This window comes from Mandrillus leucophaeus, unplaced genomic scaffold, assembly GCF_000951045.1.
Source record: "Mandrillus leucophaeus isolate KB7577 unplaced genomic scaffold, Mleu.le_1.0 Scaffold17, whole genome shotgun sequence".
NCBI classification, from domain to species: domain Eukaryota; kingdom Metazoa; phylum Chordata; class Mammalia; order Primates; family Cercopithecidae; genus Mandrillus; species Mandrillus leucophaeus.
The window spans coordinates 2,660,452-2,666,324 of NW_012101698.1; the positions used below are offsets into that span (position 1 = coordinate 2,660,452).

At 48.3% G+C, this 5,873-nt stretch overlaps 1 long non-coding RNA gene across 1 annotated transcript; it reads right to left on the reverse strand.

Moving 5' to 3' along the window:
* Nucleotides 1-274: 274 nt before the first annotated feature.
* LOC105537188 lies at nt 275-1,697 on the reverse strand. The gene is made up of 3 exons (XR_001005683.1): nt 1,061-1,697; nt 838-966; nt 275-585 (listed from the first exon to the last, which is right to left on the reverse strand). It is a non-coding gene; the product is annotated as an uncharacterized LOC105537188 (long non-coding RNA).
* Between the last annotated feature and the right edge of the window lie 4,176 nt (nt 1,698-5,873).

The window sequence follows — 5,873 nt, forward strand, 5'->3', positions numbered from 1 at the left end:
CCCGCAACTTTCCCTCACCCCATCCTGCCTTTGCCCTGCCAGGTGCTCCAGTTCTAAACTCCTAAGTTTTCAGCCAGGAGCAGGACCGGGACTCACCCGTGCCATGCCGGCCACATCCCTGCTAGAGCTAAGCTGTCTGCACCACCGCCCAGCTCTACTTAGTACTATTAGTAGCTTGTTTTTCTAAGCCCTAAAATTCATTTTCTTTTCCCGCCTCGCTTCCAGAAAAATAAATAAAAGTGAACACATCACTCATTGAAGACGAGGAATGGAATTTAGGTTGCGTTTTTCTTTCTATTTTTATGATTAGTTAGAATTTTCCTGGGAACGCCGCCAGGAGGGCATTATGGTGAGATAATGTCCTGTATTTAATCAGCGCTGTAATGGCGAACTGTATTCTGTGGGGAGAGGCCGAGTTCACTCATCCTTCTCTGTCTTGTCTGTTTGCAGGAGACGGCCGGTTAGCGCAAGATGAAGACAAGGCCGAGAAGTGGCCGGGCTCCAGGCTTGTGTGACAGCCCGAGAGTGGATAGGGCGCAGCCATGACTCCATCTCTTCTTACAGGACCTGGAAGCTTTGAGAGCCCTGGAACCCCTGAAGGAGCTGAGCGAAAGGACCCCTCAAACGGACCGAAGTGATCAGCTGTGGTTCTCCATCCCCCGGACTCTTTCAGGGTCATCCCCTGTGGCTTTCAGACGTCTGTTGGCCTGGGCACACTTCTGGCTTTCAACATGCATCTTTCCCCTTTGCAACCCAAACACGACGTTCAAAGGGTGGCACGCGGCCTCTGAGTGAACCTGGAAGTCAACGCCAGGTAGGACTGGATCATTTTCTTACCTCTGCATGCACGTGGTCGTCCAGTTTTCCGCAAACCTCTGCTGGAGGTGAGGGCTGGTGGTTTGCAGCTGTCGGGGTTGTTCTTGTTTTCAGAGTTCTTTGATCCATTGCTGAAGAATGAAGGGATCTCTGGGACGGGTCAAATAGCAAAGGATATGTTAGAGAGATGTTTGAAAGGATGGAACAAAACAGGGGCCCGAAGAAAAAGGAGAAGGGATTTCACCTCCAGGAAGGGCACACAGAGCATAACCGAAGGGATACAGGTTGGCCTTTCTCTGCAATTAGCATGGGTGGCCAGGAAAACAGGAGCGCGTGGGGCGCACACAGCCTCTCAGATTTACTGTTGTCCCTATTAAACTCGGGGTCTGCAGGAGCCGTGTGTTCAGGTAAGGGCAGTGGAGAGCACAGGATGCCCCGAGCAAGCCATAAATAGCAGGGTGAAGACAAAGTGTTTATTACTTAGCCTCATGAAGCCCATATAAGCGCTCTCCCAGAGCGCGCGAGAGCAAGAGCATGTGTAAGCCCGCCCACGTGTGTGTCCCGGGAGTGGGAGCCCCAGACACGGCGTTCGCGCTCCGCTTGATTCTATGAAGGCATCTATTTGATGGAACGTACTGGAACAGTTCATAGCCAGCCCAGCAAACCTTGTGTGGAGACAGAGCTTGCTTTTTCTCTTTCCTTTTCCTGTTTGCAGTGAGAATGAGGCCTTTCTCTCCTCAGCCCTTTGCTCTCCCCAGAGTTGTCTCACGAGGTCACTTCCTGCTGACAGGCTCCTTTCAGTGCAAGGTTTGGATGGAAACAATACTCTGTTTTCTGGGGGACTGGTGAGGCTCTGGGCTTCACCAGGCTGTCTTAAACTTAAATGGGATATTGTTTCAGTAGGGCTGATGGTTTCTTCAGACAACTGGGTCTATGCGATGCAAGACTTTATCCTTTTATGTGTGTGCATGTGTTAATATATTTACGGTATCTTCATACCATCAACACACAGTGGCAGAAAGGTGGCTTATGATCACGATGTTTGCTTTCAAGTCAGGTTCAGCCACACACTAGCTGCGTGTTCTTGGGCAGGTCACTAAGTGACTTACCCTTTTTAGCTGGGTGTTAGTGTCCTTAATTCAGACTAGCCTGTCTATAAGAAATCTTCGAGCTCAAACATTTGTTGACTTTGTCATTGCAAGACACTACATTACTATGTTCAACAACGAACTTAAAAGTACTTTCTTTGAATAGCTGATGTATTGACAGAACTGATTTCTAAGAGCAGTTAAGGATATGTGCTGAATGTTCTATTGAATATCCTGATGAATTGGTTTGCTAAGGTGAAGGGAAAGCAGAAGAGACCTATGTCGTCACATTCTAGTGTCTTGAAATACCCTTATAGATATTCTCAGGGTTTTCGGCTACAATGATCCTTGTGGCCATTGGATAGTATTTTGAAAATTAAGTGGCACTGTCAAATGCTATATTTTGTGAATTTCTGAATGAAGACTCAGCTTGACAAATTCTTTCATCCCATGAAGATCGTAAAATAAATGAAAGCAATTCACCACAACTAAGGTTAACTATTTGGGGTCATAATATCAAATATCAGGGGTCTCAGAGGAAACTGACAGGATAAAGACAGGATTGAGCAAGGCTCAGTCTCTGAGATGCTAGGGACCATTTGACACAGCCAACCTCAGGCTGCTGCTGGCCAGCTCTACAGAAGTGTCGCCAGCACAGGCGTATGTGCTGGCTTTCGAGGAAGGTAAGTCCCTGGCTGATCCAAGAAAGAGGGATTCCCTGGGGTTCCGCCAATAGGCGCAGTGGGAGTCACAGCCCTGCAGCCGCTGAAAGCCATTGCCAACTCCTTTGTTGATCCCCATGAGGTTGTCTCTCCCAGGCTTACTGGCCAATGCCCCTTTCAGAAAAGCCTGACACTGCTGGCTGGCTGGAGTGCAGCCGCGGGATCTCCGCTCACTGCAAGCTCCGCCTCCCGGGTTCATGCCATTCTCTTGCCTCAGCCTCCTGAGTAGCTGGGACTACAGGCACCCGCCACCATGCCCGGCTAAGTTTTTGTATTTTTAGTAGAGACAGTGTTTCACCGTGTTAGCCAGGATGGTCTCGATCTCCCGACCTCATGATCCACCCACCTCAGCTTCCCAAAGTGCTGGGATTACAGGCATGAGCCACTGCTCCTGACCTTTATTTATTTATTTATTTTTTATTTTTAATATAGGGTCTCACTCTGTCTCCCAGGCTGGAGTACAGTGGTGCAATCATGGTTCACTGCAGCCTTGACCTTTGGGGCTCCAGTGATTCTCCCACGTCAGCCTCTCAAGTAGCTAGGAGTACAGATGCACACCAGTACACCTGGCTAATTGTTTTGTTTTTTTTTCTGTAGAGGCCAGTTTTTGCCATGTTGCCCAGGCCGGTCTCAAACTCCTGGGCTTAAGCAATCTGCCTGCCTCGGCCTCCCAAAGTGCTGGGATTACAGGCATGAACCATCACACCCCACCCTTTACTGCTTCTTTAACATCCAGCCTGCTTCCCCTCCCTTTCTTCCTTCCATAGACATTTACTGAGCAAATACTATGTGATAGGCACTGTGATAAGCACATCGCACTCATATTTAAACAAATGGTCCCTGAGTTCAAAGTGCTTTTTGCCTTGTGAAAAAGATAACCAAGTACACAACGACCAGTGTTCTTTAGTTATTTATTTACTCCATTTGAGACCGGGACTCTGTTATCCAGGTTGGAGTGCAATGCCACTATCTCAGCCCACTGCAACCTCCGTCTCCCAGGCTCAAGCCATCCTCGCACCTCAGCCTCCCGAGTAGCTGGGACCATGGGTGCGTGCCACCATGCTGGCTAATTTTTGTATTTTTTCATAGAGATGGGGTTTCCCATGTTGCCCAGGCTGGTCTCAAACTCCTGAGCTCTAAGGATCCGCCCACCTCGGCCTCCCGAAGTGCTGGGATTGCAGGTTTGAGGCACCAAGCCTGACCCCAGAAATACAGTTTAAATATAGTCATTCCAGTGAACTTGGAAAGCACGGATTAGGGAAAAAAAAGTGATTCAGTCCGGAGGGGTTGATATTGTTGGGGGCAAGGCAATGTCAGCAGAAGACACGTGGCCTTTTTGGGCATCACAGGTAGATACTTTGTGCATTGTGTGTAGGATCTGGGAAGGAATCGAGACCAGAGATGAGGTTGGGGGCCACTAGCCTTAAAGCAAGCACAACTTGGGTTCAGGAATATTTCTTCATCCTTATATCCTACAGATAATTCCCCAGCCTTGAACACTAAGATGGGAATCTTCAAATCTTGTCAGTCATTAACAAAAGGCTTGACGATCATTAGTAAAGCCTGCAGGTCTGTCTCCCAGGGCAACATGGTGCCTCACGCTCTGTGTCTGCAAGGATGAGAGCCTTGCCTGGTACGTTCATCCCATCCAGGGATGAATCTTGAATCACAAGATTCCTGTTGTCAGAGACCTGCCCTGATTCATGCCAGTCAGTGCAGGGTCAATGGATAGTGTGGTCACTGCATCCATCACTTAATCACAGTGGCATCCCTGATGTCGCTTGCATTAGACCCTTGTTCAGTGACACAGTTGGCTTCATGGAGGCCCAGCCCTCTGCTGTTTGATTTTTCCTTGGTAAAAATATGTGCATGGAGTAAGGAGATGCAAGGACACGATCTAAAGGTGTAACATTAGGCCGGGTGCGGTGGCTTGTGCCTGTAATCCCAGCACTTTAGGAGGCCGAGGCAGGTGGATCACCTGAGGTCAGGAGTTTGAGGCCAGCCTGGCCAACATGGTGAAACCTCATCTCTACTAAAAATACAAAAATTAGCTGGGGTGGGTGGAGGGTGCCTGTAATCCCAGCTACTTGGGAGGCTGAGGCAGAAGAATTGCTTGAACCCGGGAGGTGGAGGTTGCAGTGAGCTGAGATGGCATCACTACACTCCAGCCTAGGCGACAGAGCAAGACTCCGTCTCAAAAAATAAATAAATAAATAAATAAAAATTAAAATTAATTAAAAAAAAAAAAGTGTAACATCACCTTTGCCTTTGGAAGTGGGTGTCTGTCTGTGCAGGCTACTGAGATCCTCACCCAGGGATATGTTAAGTTCAAATGCAGACATCCATCCAATCCTAAGGCCTTCAATGAGCTGTGCCTTTTTGCCTCATGCTTTCTCTGGCTGCCACCTGCCCTGGACCCCCACCATGGATACTAAACAGTTGGACTTCCCTCTCAGGATCTAGGTAGGGTCAAGACTCTCCGATGAGTAGTGGGCATGGCCAGCACTATGAGTTAGAAGACCAGCCTTCTTATGATAAGATGAGCTCCTGTCAGTGGTCTGCTTTCTGATACTGGTGTCTCAATCTCCCTGATCTCCTGCCTTGAACTTCAGGATATACCTGAGAATGTTTTAACTCTCGTTTAGTTACCTGGATCCATGCCCCCACTACCTATTCTGACCTGCCATACCTACCTGATCCCCAAAAACTTGCCTGAGTATGGAACTGTAATCCTCATTCTGCCACACTCATTCCTCCTTTGTTCTTTTCCATACCTAGATTCGACATTCAGGTAGAATTCATTTAGGTTGTTTCTTATATTCTAGGCTTCATGTAATCATGGGGATGGTAAGTACAGGTATATGAAATAAAAGAAATGGGGCAGGCACAGTGGCTCATGCCTGTATTTCAGCACTTTGAGAGACTGAGGCATGTGGATTGCTTGAGCCTAGGAGTTTGAGACCAGCCTGGGGAACACGGTGAAACCCCATCTCTACGAAAAATACAAAATACAAAAATTAGCTGGGCATGGTGGCACACAGCTGTGATCCCAGCTGTGCAGAGGGCTGAGGTGGAAGGATTGCTTGAGCCCAGGAGTTTGAGGCTGCAGTGAGCTTTGATCGCTCCACTGTGCTCCAGCCTGGGCGGCAGAGGGAGACACTCTCTCAAAAAAAAAAAAAGAAAGAAATTAAATTTAGCGCAGGCGCGGTGGCTCATGCATGTAATCCCAGCACTTTGGGAGGCTAAG